Source organism: Notolepis coatsorum (assembly GCF_963971535.1).
Source record: "Notolepis coatsorum genome assembly, chromosome: 9".
Lineage (NCBI taxonomy): Eukaryota > Metazoa > Chordata > Actinopteri > Aulopiformes > Paralepididae > Notolepis > Notolepis coatsorum.
In genome coordinates, this window is record NC_140173.1 from 128,628,077 (window position 1) to 128,644,586 (window position 16,510).

General features: G+C 48.6%; 1 long non-coding RNA gene across 1 annotated transcript; it reads left to right on the forward strand.

Annotated features, from left to right (window-relative positions):
- Nucleotides 1-9,861: 9,861 nt before the first annotated feature.
- Nucleotides 9,862-11,720, forward strand: LOC311234928. Its single transcript, XR_014620117.1, has 3 exons — nt 9,862-9,960; nt 10,528-10,601; nt 11,648-11,720. It is a non-coding gene; the product is annotated as an uncharacterized lncRNA (long non-coding RNA).
- Nucleotides 11,721-16,510: the final 4,790 nt, after the last annotated feature.

Sequence of the window (16,510 nt, forward strand, 5' to 3'; positions counted from 1 at the left end):
CTGCTGACCTCTCTCGCCAGGAAGTCGGCCAGATCAAGGAGGGATGGCTCGGGGCCGTCGGGATCTCGGTAGTCCCTCTGCCGCCGAAAGCGCTCCTGTCTTGCGGGTGGCAGCTTCTCCAAAATCCTCTCAACGTTAGAGTTGGCGTACAGCTCATGCATGCCCTTCTCCCGTTGAGCTCCCAGCATCCCCACCAGGGACTGCACTTTGATTGACAGGTCGTCTAGTGAGCGATTGTCTGTGGCTGGGGGTAGGCGGTCAATATGCCTTATCTCCTGGATTACGTAATCCCATATACGTCCATATCTTTGATCCAGCGCTGCAAGGGCCGCTGTGTATGGGGTCGAGGAGGTAGCATAGGCTAGCGCTATATTGTGCGCTCGCGGTACTTTCAGGTGCTTCAATAATATTGCATACTTGTGGCGTTCATCAACGACATCCACCATCATTGTCTCTAAACACATCCGGAGCTCCGTGTACTGTGCTCGACTCTCATAGGCGAAGTCTGGGAATGACGGCGTGGCGTTGTATGACGCCGTGGATGGCGGATACATCGGCGAGCGTTGGGGGAGAGACCTCCTGGGCGAGTCCTCTCTTGCGCCTCGCTGTGGGCTGGTACTGGCAGGGTACCATGGCCCGCTGGTCCAGGTACTGTTCCTCGGGGCTGGTCGTGCGTCGTGCTCACCCGTAAATAGAGTCGGGGGTCTGTAGCGCAGCGCCGCGGGGGTATAGCCTGGACTGTATGGGACCTCCTGGTCCGGTGGAGTACTGTGCTGTCGTCGGGCTTGGTTCTCCTCTTCTCCCTCTTCTTCTTCTATCAAATCTTCCAGATCTTGTAATCGTTTATTTAGCTTCTCCGCAGTGTAGGCCGCTCCTTCCTTGTAGCTGGGTCTCGCTTGGACCGGTATGGGAAGGGGGTCTGCGGGGGGTCTAGACTCGGTCTGTTGGTCTAGTTCAGGGTCGCTTGCTCGTTGCAGTGACGCTGCTCTTGACTGCTGTCTCGACGAGTTCCTTGAACCCCTGGCGGAGGGAGAGGGAGTTGTCCTTTTGATCAGCTGCTCTATTAGTTGCGCTTGTAGTCGGTCGCGCTCTGCGTCTCTTTGGGCACCGGCAGCGGCGCGCTGGGCGTCGGCGGCGGCGCGCTCTGTTTCTCTTTGGGCACCGGCAGCGGCGCGCTGGGCGTTGGCCCGGTCTCTTGCCATATTCTCTTCCATCTGGAAGCGTCTCATCTCCAGACTTGTGCGCTGTTCTTCGCTCCGTTGCTGTGCTTGGAGGTGTTCGTGCTCGCTGGTCGCCTGGGCTTGGAGACGTTCGCGCTCGCTAAGCGTCTGTGCTTGGAGCCGATCGCGTTCGGTAGAGGCTGTCAGGCTGACGAGGAACGCCTGTTGTAGTATCTTCTCCGCTTCGCTGGGGGAAGGCGGTAGTGGAGGTGAGCCGCTCCTGCGTGAACCGCTCCTGGGGGTACTCGTTGGGGAGTCCTGGAGCTCTAGTTCCTCGGCGCTCTCCTCTTCTTCTTCCGTGCAGAGTTCTCTCTCTGTAGGGTTGTCTTCCTCCCGGGGCGTGTCGGGGACTACTTCTTTAGTAGTGGCGGGGGGTAAAGGCATGTCAATTCCCTCCTGGTCCCCACCGTGGGCTTGGTCAGTTACATTAGGACCTATTAGGGCCTCTGTGGTCGGGGAAACCTGGTCATTAAGGTCAGACATAATTTTACTTTCTACTTTTACCACGTTTACCGTTTGTCGAAGGCTAGGTAGTTGACTGACAGTGTAAGCCTCTAAGTACTGAGGTGTCTGTCGTCTGCGCCGCGGGCGTTCTAGGTTAGGAGGATCGTTTCGTGGAGTGTTCATCATAGGCCATTTCGATATTAATAACACTATATTAATATTACACTAGTTACCATCCGGCTCGAAGGACCAATTGTAGCTGAGGGGTACAATTCCCTGACTGTATTGTTAGATATGATATTTAATACCACTACCTCATGTACTTTAACTTCTGGCCACCCAGTACAAGATATAAGTATGATGAACACTTTCCCACCTGATGAAACGAACCAACACAAATGTACCAAATTGAATATTTAATACAGCAAAAGGTGTATACAACATTCACTTAATTACATTTATGATTTGAAATATTGAATATGCACTTTTATGGCAAATGAGTATTTGTAGGTAAATCAACATTGAATGTCCAATCTCTGGTTGCGCAGGGAGTAAGTATACAACCTGGAATATTTAGGAAACGATAGCGATGGTACTTAAATGATTATAGCTGGATACACTAAGGGGGGGGGGGGGTCCCGCTGGTTGTAAGACAGTAGGAGGGGGGGGTTAGAGAAGCCGCTGGCGGTATCCCATCTGGCCGACGGTGTCTTGGGAGAATCCAAAGTCTTAGACACAGTGCCCACAGAACCTCGGGCCGCAGACGAATACAGCTGGACCCTCTGTGGAACGGTATCTGCCGGTCCACAACGGAGAGACGTGGTGCGACCTCACGTGTAGAGCGCCGCCTCACCTGGAGTCCTCTCCGGGGGGTAATTCCAACACTCGACAGTGTTGGCCTTTATCCATGGAATAATCAAAGCACACAAAGCATAATCCAAGAGCCGTGGAAGGCTCGCCGTCGTCGGGTAGAGTAATCCAATATACAGGTCCAGTCGCTCTTGACCCGGAGCTCCTCGGATGCAATCACCACTAGGGGTCTGACCAGCCTGGATAAGCGTCCAGATAACGTCAGGAACGATGGGGGTACTGATAACTGTAGAACTCGAACCGAACGATGCACCATACATAAATAGACTATTATTAGCTTAATAGAATACGTCCAACTCGACGGTATGGTGCCAAACTATGACCATTCAGCTATTAATCTACACGATATCTCAATGCCTATTCTGGGCCAAGTAGGCCCTACTACACCGCACGTGCATCGTGGGGAGGCTTTTGCGTCTGTCACTCTGTTGGAGGGTAAAGAACTGGACTAAAAGAAAGTTCTACTTTACGAGCGCCATATATATATATGCATTCGTATTTCGCCCGGCATATTACTGCGCGGAACCGGGGGTTGCCTCGACATGTTAGGCGGCACGATTGAACTTGGACCTAGGGGTATGGCAACCTGGCGCCAGGTTCTCGTCCAATGGTAGAATGAAACTATTATGGGCTGTTTAGTTGAAACGGGGATATTCAATGCATATTGTACAAGGAATATACAGGGGATATCAAACGATATACAAATACAATTAAATATATATATATAAATAAATATACATATTCGGTTTAATCTGATCCTTCACAACAGTGCGGATTGTCATTGTTTCTTTGGCACCCCGCAGGCCCAACTGGGCTGCGGCGGAAGCGAGGAGGAGAGTCTTTTCAGACCCATCGTCGAGGACGGCGTAAGTGTCCAGGACCTTGTCCTCGTAGCTCAGGAGCACTCTGACCACTTTGATGAGCACTCGGGGGGTCCCGCTATACTTGGGGTCTATGTGGAGCACTCCTGTTGGTCGGTTGCCTCGTCGGGCTATTCTTCCCATGTTATCCTCGCACAGGAATCGGCGGTGACCGGCTTCTGGGGGGTCAGACGCAATCCACTGCTCCATTTCGGCAATGGTCAGTTTCGGGAACACGTCGCACTGTGCCAACCAGTGTCCTCTGCGGCAGTACGTACAGGCGATCTTCCATACTTCTTTGGCCGGGGGGTTGTGACCTGCCTGTGTTCACACCGAATCGAGATGGTACGAGTAGCACCGTGACTCCCAGTGTCTGCTGCAACAGTCAGGACACCAGGGGGGGGGTTCAGGACTGGTCTGTGGTGACACCGCCTCGGCATGGTACATCACCGTGACGGGCCTACTTTGGTTTCCTGGCGAACGCTGGTTGCTCTCGTGCAGGACTTCTAGATGGGCGCCGTCACACTTGCCGCATCTTTTCTTCAGGCGGCACTCGGCTGCCATGTGGCCGTGTGCGCAGCGGAAGCAGCGGCGGTTCGCTTTGATCCACTGACTCACTTCGTCAGCCGTCAACTTCTTGAAGGTGTCACATTGAGACAGCCAGTGTTCATTTTCGCAGTACTGACAGACAGCCTTCCACTTCTCATTGACGTGGGTGTTGTGGCTCGTCTGCTGTGGCTCAGCCTCGGCTTGGTGCATAACTGTCACGGACCGGCGGTTGTCATTGAACCTCCGCGGTCCATCTCTAGGGCTAGAGTCACTCCACACGAATGTGTCCAGTCGTAGACTGCTGACCTCCCTGGCGAGGAAATCAGCTAGGTCTAGGAGGGATGGTTCTGGGCCGTTGGGGTCACGGTGGTCTTTCTGCCGCCGAAAACGCTCTTGACGGGCTGGAGGGAGCTTCTCCAGTATTCGCTCCACGTTAGAATTTGCATACAGTTCATATCTCCCCTTCTCCTTTTGGGACCCCAGCATCCCCACGAGGGATTGTACCTTGATAGAGAGGTCATCCAGTGCTCTATTGTCTTTGGCTGGGGGGAGGCGGTCGATATCTCGTATTTCTTGGATCACGTAATCCCATATGTGTCCATAGCGCGCATCGAGGGCCACCAGAGCCGCGGAGTATGGGGTGCTTGAGTTGGAATATGCCAGCGCTATGTTATGCGCTCTGGGCACCTTGAGATGCTTGAGGAGGATGGCATATTTGTACGACTCGTCGTGGACATCGGACATCATAGTCTCCAAACACATGCGTAATTCCGTGTACTGTGCTCTGTCCTTGCGCGTAAAGTCTGGGAACGTCGGTATGCCAAGGTAAGATGCCATGGATGGCTGGGACACCGATGAGCATAGGGGGAGAGGCCTCCTGGGCGAGTCTCCCCGTACGTGGGGTCGTGGGTTAGTGCTGGGTGGGTACCAGAGGCCGGGCCCCCAGGTGCTGCTCCTCGGTGCCGACTGTGTATTAAACTCAACCCTGGTTTGGGTCGGGGGTTCGTAACGCAGTGGCTCGGGGCTGAGGTCGGGGCTGTACTGGGCCTCCGGGTCCAAAGTAGGTTCGTGCTGGTGGGCTTGATATCACTCCTCTTCTAGTTAGTCTCTCGGCGACGTAGGCCGGTTCTTCCCGTTGGCTGGGTCCCGTATGGGCCGGTCGGGGAGGGGGCTCGGAGACGTAGGCAGGTTCTTCCGGTTGGCCGGGTCCCGTGTAGACTGGTCGGGGAGGGGGCTCGGCGATGTAGGCAGGTTCTTCCTGCTGGCTGGGTCCTGTGTAGATTTGTCGGGGAGGGGAAGGTGCCCTCGACCCGTGTCGTGATGATCTCCGGGAGCTCCGTGTGGAGGAGTGGGGGGTAGCCCTCTGGATCAATTGTTCTATCATCTGCGCCTGCAGGCGGTCCCGCTCCGCTTCACGCTGTGCATTGGCGGCGTCGCGCTGTGCATTGGCGCGGTCTCGTTCCGCCTCGCGCTGTGCATTGGCGGCGTCGCGCTGTGCATCGCGTTGCGCGTTGGTACGGTCTCGCTGAATGGTTTCTTCAGCCTGGAGGCGCCTCTCTTCCAGTCTGATGGTCATCGATGTGTCGGCCTGGAGGCGACTCTCTTCTAGTCGGATGCGTTCTCGCTCGTTCTGTTGTTGCGCCTGGAGGCGTTCTCGTTCCACTGCAAAGTGTTCGCGCTCACTAAGTGTCTGTGCTTGGAGACGGTCTCTTTCGGTTGAAGCTGTCAGCGTGGCGATTAAGGCTTGCGCCAGTCTCTGGTCAGCCTCGCTGGGGGATGACACCGATGGAGGTGATCGGGCGTTGACAGGGCTTGGTGGAGACCTGTTCTCCTGGCGCGCTCCGAGGTCTATCTCTTGAGCGCGGTACTCTTCTCGTGGTTGCGCGCCGAGGGCTGTCTCAGGTACGCGCTCTTGGGTTGGTTGTGCACCGGGGTCTATCCCTGGAGCGCTTTCTTTATCCTGGAGCGCTCCAGGGTCTATCCCGGTGACGCTGTCTGGAGGTATAGTCACGTCATGTCCCGCTTGGTCCCCCCCGTGAGCTAAGTCAGTTTCGTTTGAACCCTCTGGGTTCTCTACTGGCAGGGCCGCCAAGTCGATAGGAGTAGGCATGCTTAAACTATCCGTTTTATCCTTATTTAACGTCCGTTTAGATAAGCTAGGGGGTAAAACGAAAGCGAAGTCCTCTAGATATGGAGGTGGCTGACGTTTGCGCTGCGGGCGTTCTAGCTTGGGGGAGCCGTTTTTAGAGTGTTCACCGCTGGCCATGTTAATATTAATATTATATTAAATATCACTGATACCCTCCGGCTCGAAGGACCAATTGTAACTGAGGGGTTACAAAACCCTGACTGTATTAAAGATTGTGATAGATTAAACCACTGCTAGGTATGTACTTTAATTACTGGCCAGACAGTACATCGAATATAGATGGTGAACACTCACAAGAACACGGCATTGACAAAGAAATAGTATTTGAGGGTATTTTATTATTATGCAACATTAGGTTACAGAATGAGAATTAGGGTCGCGCTTGTATGGCGAAGAATATGCATAAAGTCAGTCAGCAGCATGAGTCACTGGGAATAGCAGGAATCCTACGATGGGTCTAAGCTGACGCCACCTGTCGTATAATAGCAACTATAGAAGGCAGCGCTGGTACCGCCTGGAGACAATGGGTTCCCTCCGGGGTGTAAGGCCTAGAGGGATAGAGGAATGTTCGGATACTCAGTCTGATTCAATGAAGAATAAAGAGACTCCACATACAGGAGTCGGTCCTTGTAAATCCAACGATCAGCAGCAAAGCAATAATTGTAATCCAAATGCTCGATAGCACTGATGACAGCTAGCCAGCCTCTGTCCATGAGGCCAGCCCGAGTTGTAATCCTCACGAGGTTGAATCCCAAACGATAGTGGAAATCAACGAGGCTCTTCTCCGGGTAACACGTTCCAAATCAATATAATCCAACCAGTAATGGTTCTGCAATCGCAGACGCTGGTTCTCCTGTGCACATGTCCAATGCTACACACGAACGAACTGGGTTGCACGATATACAATAAATGAACGACTATTTACTTCACATTAAACTAGGTCGAACTTGACGTTACTGCATTAAACTCTGACACTTTACTATTCTATTCGCACGTGGCTCTCGACGCTCTGTTAGACGCACTGCTTCTCACTACATTAGAGTGGCTCTCGACGCTCTGTTAGACGCACTGCTTCTCACTACATTAGAATCACACTGAACTTGTCACACTGCTTGCTTAGACGAACTGCTGCTGTGCGCACCTGCGCCAGCATATATACTTAAGTGGCTTTCTAGTTCCAAACCTAACCACTTGCCCGGAATCAATACACTGCCAAGGGCATGTCCTGACTTGCCCCAAACTCGGCCCTTGCACCTGTCTGAGTGCGAGACTGCCTGGCGCCGCCGTCAGGGGGCATTATCCATAAGGAAATATATGAATATTACTATGATTTACACGCAGGCTTAAAGGGATATAACGTGTATATGTAAATAATATACAATGTATATAAAACAATAAATGTAGATTCTCAGCTTTAATCTGGCCCTTCACAACACAGATGATGCTGAGCGTCACTAGTATTCATAGAACTTCGGTTATATTCATAACCTTACGTTTTATACCGAGCGGTCTAGGGTAATTCATGGGAGGCTGGTAATAGCCCCCAACGTGTATTAGACTAAATGCATTGGCGTTCCGTCCCTACACACGCTACAATAAAAAAATCAAATGCATATGATAGGTATATGTTCCATCATGAATGCATGAAAGGGTGGGGGGGGGGGTAGTTTTTTGGTGCTTTGATCGTCACCAACGGAATACGTTATGGACTAGCGTTACACACATATGCTCGGATTGCAATGAAGGCATGCTTTGATCAACGCAAGATTGATATCATATAGCCCTTACCTTGACTAGGATGTGCCCCAAAAAGAATATTCCAATTATCTGATCGCAAGGGGACAACCGCTCCCCTTGCCCGACATGGAAAAGTCCGCCCGGACCAATATAATCGACGCACAGCCCAAGACACAGAGTTTCAAAGGGTGCTCGATACCGCCGCCTGGTAGGATACGGCCGGTATTGCACTTTTGGGATGTCAGACTCATTCCCTATGATAACACGAGGTTCCCTGGATGGATAATGAATGGAAATATCGAATAAAAAAAAACTGCCAAAACCCGACTATACTCGGGTCTGGCACTGAACGTTTGGCGAGTTAACCCGAATATCCTCAGGTCTGGCGCGGAATGAGTTAATGAATTTGTCATTTAAAAAAATTTGGTGGGTGGGGGCGGCCGGGTAGCGCAGCGGACTAAGCGTCTGCCTACCACCGCAGAGACAGTGGGATCGAATCCAGCTGCCGCGGTACCTCCGGCTTGGTCGGTCGTCCATACTGACACAATCGGCAGTGTCAGTGGGTGGGAAGCCGGTGGGGTGGGTCCTGGTCGTTGTAAACAGCGACTCCTACAATGTGAATTGTGTATGTTATTCATTTCTGCGCAAAACCAAGAAAGAGATTTTGAATAAATGAAATAAAAAATTATAAATACATATATTATTTACAAATGTATCAGAATAAACTACAAAATACTGACTGGGAGTGATGTATTTCATTAAAACGTCTTAGAACTTTGAATCTATTTTTAAATGTATGTCCAACACTTTTTTAGATAAGTACTTCGTTGTTGTTGTTGTTGTTGTTGTTGTTGTTGTTGTTGTTGTTGTTGTTGTTGTTGTTGTTGTTGTTGTTGTTGTTGTTGTTGTTGTTGTTGTTGTTGTTGTTGTTGTTGTTGTTGCTGCTGTTGATTTGGATGACAGGTTTTGAATGGGTGCAGACCAGTGTCCTTTAATCCTCCCTGAGGTCTTATGATATAGTCCTGATTGGTATGATATGCCTTTTTATTTATTTATCTTTTAATACCTGAATAGTCTTTATCAACCCCAACACTGAGTTGAATTTCGATAATAAAAATGTCTTAAGCATATTGTTATAACTAAGGCCACATGATGATTTTCTGACACCTGAGAATTCCAAGTACACAACATAATTAGATACATATTTTGAGAGAGAGAGAGAGAGAGAGAGAGAGAGAGAGAGAGAGAGAGAGAGAGAGAGAGAGAGAGAGAGAGAGAGAGAGAGAGAGAGAGAGAGAGAGAGAGAGAGAGCAACAACATGAGTGATACCATTCACAGGCAGGTTTGTAGTAAGGACTGGTTCTCATTGAAGTTGGAATTACTCCACAGACACACACATGGTCGGCCTCTCTCTCTCTCTCTCTCTCTCTCTCTCTCTCTCTCTCTCTCTCTCTCTCTCTCTCTCTCTCTCTCACACACACACACACACAAGTACAACTCTCTTCTAATCTCCCTCATATTCTATATCTTAGCAGCAGCTCATCTTACTATGACCTAATCTCACCTTTCTGATTTCTTGGCTGCGGAGTTGTGCAGAGAGAGAGAGAGAGAGAGAGAGAGAGAGAGAGAGAGAGAGAGAGAGAGAGAGAGAGAGAGAGAGAGAGAGAGAGAGAGAGAGAGAGAGAGAGAGAGAGAGAGAGAGAGAGAGATGAGAGAGAGAGAGAGGAGAGGGAGAGGAGAGAGAGAGAGAGAGAGAGAGAGAGAGAGAGAGAGAGAGAGAGAGAGAGAGAGAGAGAGAGAGAGGGAAAGGTAGGTAGAGAGAGGAGAGGCGGGGCAGATAAGGCAAGAATGTGAAAATAAAGGGATGGAATAAAAAGGTATAGACAGCCGAAAAAGCCCATAAAACATACATGCCAGTAGCGGAGCCTCTGGTGAGAGAGAGAGAGAGAGAGAGAGAGAGAGAGAGAGAGAGAGAGAGAGAGAGAGAGAGAGAGAGAGAGAGAGAGAGAGAGAGAGAGAGAGAGAGAGAGAGGGAGAGAGAGAGAGAGAGGCATGCAGTTGGCAACAAGGAGAAGAAGAGGAACAAGGGGATAACAACAGAGGATAGGAGTCAGGAGAGAGTGAAACTCTGGTAAGAATCTCTTTTCCTTTATAGAAAATGACTTGTTACACTATAATGACTTCCTCGAGTGAGGGGGGCAGAATATCCTCTCCATGTAATTCAACCCCTGACTTCCACTGTAATGGGAAATGATGGTGTTCTTATGATTCAATGAGTCTCATTGTTTCCTGCTCAACTATGGGAATGACCGGAATTAGCCCGACAGTGTGTAAATGACACCAAAATATGCTCGATTGGAGGGAGAGAAACGAGGGGTGGGGGGTGGGGGGTGTGTGTATGTATCTATTATCTGGGGTACAGTAGGTACAGTAGGTAACAGTCCTCCAGAGGGCTATTTCTCCCCCCACTTTCCACCTCAGAAGTAACGGATATCAAGGAAGGCAAAAGATGGAGTGTTGATGATATCGGAAGCTGTTTAAATATCTAAACAGGCTATTTTTATTTCATTGCTCATCATCTCATATGTGATCCGGTGAGACAGATTGGTAACAGACAGGTGTCTGGGTTTTGTCCCGCGTGGCGTACCGTGCGCCGCTCCTGCGGAACGGTTTAGCATAAGCTCTCGTTTTCACGCAGATATTTCAAGTATGAACCTGAGCCTGACCTTTGCCCTCGTCCTGATCCTTCCCCTCCACATTGGCTCGCTCAAGGTGAGTATTGCATACCCTTACCCACCATTTCCTGCATGACTCTAGCCGAAGTAGAAATGTAATTATGAACGGTAGTCGGCTGAAATTGTATTTAAGCCACAGGCATGTTAGTGACTACACCCAAACATTTATTTTTTCTAAATGACAGTTTGATTTAAAGCTGCGGTGGGCAACTTGTGAGAAATTAACAAGAGTGGGTTTACTTGCCCAGCGGACATAGAGCATCACTTCACAAGGCCATGTGGCCACAGACCAGTGTAAACAAATGTCAGAGAGTAAAGTAATTCCCACATAACTCATATTGATGATCCATCCACACTCCACAGGATTTGTCAACAGCGAAACGCATAAACCCTGTCTCGTCCTTACATTACTACCGCGCCTGGGGTCGTTTCGGTGATATGTGTTAAATGGGGTTGTTGAAGGCGTAAGCCTCCAGTAATTTGGCTCAGAAATCCACCTGTTTCTCATCTGCTCCGGGAGCTCTGGGGGCAGATGTGGGGCTGGCGAGGACTACAAAGTTCCTAGGATTGCTGTTAAGAAAGAAGGGACGAGTAGGGGAGAGGGCATACCGTCTCCTGGGACCTCACTGGGCCATCGCGTTTTCACATCTTCTACAGTAAAAAGGGATTAGAGAAGATAAGATGTTGAGAACTCAATTGTACAACTCACAATTTCGATTCTGTCCTGGGGGAATTCTATAATAAAAACTGACAAGAAATGTATTACATTTTGATTTTCAATAGGGATTTACTCCATAGTCTTATTCATATTCATTGATGGACACTCTTTTTTGCCTAGAACATGATATGGAGCGTGGAGTTTGTAGGCTATACTTTTGCACCTTATCCTCAAGGAACATACCATGAAAAGTCAAACACATGTAAGTCAGTCATGTTCAAACCGAAGGCTGTTTTTACATCTGTGTGTGTGTGTGTGTGTGTGTGTGTGTGTGTGTGTGTGTGTGTGTGTGTGTGTGTGTGTGTGTGTGTGTGTGTGTGTGTGTGTGTGTGTGTGTGTGTGTGTGTTGTGCTTGTGTGTGTCAGGGAGGCAGAGCCCAGCGCAAACAGAGGCAAGCAGAGGAGAGTCTAAAGCCGTACCTTGGCAGAGTGGACCCAGGTTAGACTCACTGTGTGTTAGTGTATAGTAGAAGCAGTGGTGTGCACTCAGTGGCATGCACAGACTTTCTGATGTCTTGTCCACATGTATACGGATATTGTTGAAGACTTGTTATTTTCTCTGTGTTTTTTGGCCTCCTCCCAACCACATGAAAACGACAGAAAGCAGAGTTTCATGTCACTGAAAACTCGCCTTCCAGGGTGGAGATGTTTTAAAATGTAGTTTTGCCTGTATACGTGTGGATGGGTGAAACAGAGCTAAAACGGAGCTTTTGGAAAACGTTAACATCGTGACCAATGGTCCTGTCCACACGTATATGGATATTTTCTCTGCGATCAGGACCATGGAGAGCTCCCTGCAGCCTGCCATCAGGTCATTTTATATGTGTTTCTGTGTTCTGAGTGGTTGGAGAGATGTTCTAAAACACTGTTGGTGTGGACAGGAATTTCTTTTGAAACGTAGAGGTGAAAATATATATATTTTTTAAATAACCGTGTATGTGTGGACATGGCCTGAGAAGACACTTTATACTTTTTTCTTTGCTGTAGTGTTGTTACTAGTGTAGCATCCAAGGGCTCGCCTGTGAATGTATATACCCCGAAGTATCAGGTATAAATATATTAATGACGGGTAGCTAAATAGAAAATATGTGTGTAGGAGCTACGCTAGCTGGCACAATAATTGCCACAGACAAAGAACATGTGCTAGCTAGCTAACTGACGTATTTGGCTAACATTCATTTAAATCTCAAACGAAATACCTCAGGGTGCCTCTGGATTTCATTCAATGAGGTCAGATAATATCTAGCTAAAGAATACCACAGAGCTAGCTGGAAAGTAGCCTACTTATTTTATGATTTGTTATTTTGATTACAATGCTGAGGCTGACACAACACTGTGTGTGGGGGGATGACACAGAATCGAGTCAAGTCAAGTCAAGTCAAGTGTTTCTTTATTAATCCCCATGGGGAAATTCAGGTGTCAAAGCAACATGGAGGAGGGGGGTGGGGGTAAAGGAGGAGGTACCGTAGGTACAGGGGAGGTAGGCTACATAATGCAATTAATCTAGTCCAGTAGGTCGGTGCATGACCTTTATTGATTGTTGCTTTCATTCCAAGTTTTGATTATGCAAAATCATTTTATATCAGCTTGCCAAATTAATTCAAGCCATGCCAAAGAAAGTAGGCTAAAACATCCTAATAAGGTTGGCACTACCCCAAACATAATTAGTCTCTAAATCAAAATGCATTGAATGGAATGACATTGATGCCTGCTAAATGAGAACAATTATCAAGATACTAAAATAAAAGGGCACCACTTAATCCACCTACACTTACCACAGACATGCACATGTAAACATAAGACACACACACACACACACACACACACACACACACACACACACACACACACACACACACACACACACACACACACACACACACACACACACACACACACACACACACACACACACACACACACACACACACACACACACACATACACACACACACATTTTAAGCAACATGTTCAGCCTGGCTGATGCCTGATGCACAGATTGATGTTGTAGACAGCAAGTCTGTGCATCAGCCACCAGTAGGCACCTTAAGGCAATAATGAAGAATGCAAGTGTCTCATTAGGACGCCCCTTCAGATGGAAAAGGTGAGGGTCTCATGGTAGAAAACAACACATGCATCATTTCTGCCCCAAAGGTCACAACAGGGGGGCACTTGGGCCGACCAGAGGAACACTAGTGTGACATTAGGACAATGGGGGGGGGGGGGGGCAGGGCTAGTCAGCATGCAACTGAGTGGAACCTCAATGACATGAACCGCACACATCCAAACTGACCTTTTATTCCGATCATTATGAGTTATTATTACACCATTTAATGTACAGTATGTCATACTACACTCCTTTATAACTATGTTTTATTGTGCTTTGTTCCTTTCATGCACATTCTCTTCCAACCACAACACGTGTCGTGTTGCCAACAATAACGTAATTCCCCCCTGGGGGCTAGTGAGTTTGTTATGTTTGCATCTTGCACAACACAAGGTATTTCGATGGAAGTTCTTGAGCGATAATTGAGTGTATTCAAAATGATACCACCCAAACTAACCGCCTCCATACAGTTAGTGTGTGTGTCAGTGAGGAATGATGTCTGCTTTCATATACATTTACACCCGTACTGTAAATGCATGGTTAAAAAAGATAAAACGTCTGGTTACTATCTATTTTATTTCCATCTCGCTTTAGCCCTCCACCCCTGAATTAACCAAGTGTCCCAAGTGGAAAGAGACTGGATCCCTGGAACACTTTATATGAAGCTAAAAGTCTCTTGTCTCTATGTTTCTTGGATGTGTATATTGAGATATAAAACTCATTATTCTAGCGGCCATTTTTATTTTATTTTTTTACCAAAACGGCATCTTTAGAGGTTGAACATGGCATGCCGTCAAACAGTGACCTCTAGGCAAAAGAGCCTAGCTCGGTATTGCACTTTGTTTTTTGTTTTATTGTTTTGGTCTGACGTGTGGGTTGGAGTTTAGTTACTAATTACACTGTGGATTTCTCCAGACCTCTCTTGGCAGAGCCTGAGGTGTAGCCAGCAGTAGCAACCCCTCCCCAACGCCAACCCACAAATCAGACAAAAACAAAGGACATTTAGAACAAAGCACAAAGCTTGTTTGCCCAGAGGTCACTGTTTGACGACATTGCAGATTCTACCTTTAAAGGAACATGTCAACAATATACACTACACCACTAAGATACCCATGTACATGTCGAAATACTTCCCAATGGTCAGTGAATTCCACGACCACAACACCAGAGGGAGCTCCACAAATCATGTTCAACCCAGATTCGGCTCAAACAAGGGACTAAACACGTTTCCCAATTGTGCCACAACAATGTGGAACGCCCTACCCACAGCCGTAAACAAATTTGAATCCTTACCCTCCTTCAAAACCGCTCTCAAAGAGCACCTACGGGTGGCTGCAATTCGAAACTGGCCCCGGTAAATGTCCAAACCAACCCCCCACACACCCATCCAACCCCCTCCAATGTACAGTTTCTTCCCCCTCAAATGTACGTATATTTTTTTTTGTATGATCTCTTTCTCAAATATACAAGTACTGTATATTTGTATATCATGTATGTCATAAATGTTATGATGAATTGAAAATGGGGGACCCTGATGTAAACAAGACGAAAGTATTTTTCTGGTTTGCATCCCCTTAACAATTGTTTGTATTGCAGCCGGATAGCTTTCTACTGAACGCACAGAGGAAATTGGTATCTCTCTTCTTGTCTGACTCTGGAGAGGTTTTTCTTATGTTGGCGTGTTCCTTTAAGTGAACATCATCATCATCATCATCATCATCATCATCATCATCATCATCATCATCATCATCATCATCATCATCATCATCATCATCATCATCATGGTGGAACATGACATCTAGTATCAAAGCATTTGAAGACACAAGAAAACAGTGCTATGGTCTAGAATGAAAATACATTTATATTTCAGAGGAGCTGTGCAAGTTGCTGAAGTGCCACAGTCCACTGGGTTCTTGGTGCCAAGCGGTTCCGGAGAATGGGGTCCTTGTCCCGAAGTGTGTTTGTCCTCAGTTCTGCCCACGGTAAGAGCTTATCATTACTGTAATACTGTGTGCATGGCTGAGACTGTCTGTCCTTACAGCAATGTTGCACTTTGGTAGAACATTTGGAGCTACTGGTGAGGGCTACTGCCTACTGGTGAGGGCTACTGGTGAGGGCTACTGCCTACTGGTGAGGGCTACTGGTGAGGGCTACTGCCTAGTGGCGAGGGCTACTGCCTACTGGTGAGAGCTACTGCCTACTGGTGAGGGCTACTGCCTACTGGTGAGGGCTACTGGTGAGGGCTACTGCCTACTGGTGAGGGCTACTGCCTACTGGCGAGGGCTACTGCCTACTGGCGAGGGCTACTGCCTACTGGTGAGGGCTACTGCCTACTGGTGAGGGCTACTGCCTACTGGTGAGGGCTACTGCCTACTGGTGAGGGCTACTGCCTACTGGTGAGGGCTACTGGTGAGGGTTACTGCCTACTGGTGAGGGCTACTGCTTACTGGTGAGGGCTACTGCCTACTGGTGAGGGCTACTGGTGAGGGCTACTGCCTACTGGTGAGGGCTACTGCCTACTGGTGAGGGCTACTGCCTACTGGTGAGGGCTACTGGTGAGGGCTACTGGTGAGGGCTACTGCCTACTGGTGAGAGCTACTGGTGAGGGCTACTGGTGATGAGGGCTACTGGTGATGAGAGCTACTGGTGATGAGGGCTACTGGTGATGAGGGCTACTGGTGATGAGGGCTACTGGTGATGAGAGCTACTGGTGAGAGCTACTGGTGAGAGCTACTGGTGAGAGCTACTGGTGAGAGCTACTGGTGATGAGGGCTACTGGTGATGAGGGCTACTGGTGAGAGCTACTGGTGATGAGGGCTACTGGTGATGAGAGCTACTGGTGATGAGAGCTACTGGTGATGAGAGCTACTGGTGATGAGAGCTACTGGTGATGAGGGCTACTGGTGATGAGAGCTACTGGTGATGAGAGCTACTGGTGATGAGAGCTACTGGTGATGAGAGCTACTGGTGAGGGCTACTGGTGATGAGAGCTACTGGTGAGGGCTACTGGTGATGAGAGCTACTGGTGAGGGCTACTGGTGATGAGAGCTACTGGTGATGAGAGCTACTGGTGATGAGAGCTACTGGTGATGAGAGCTACTGGTGATGAGAGCTACTGGTGA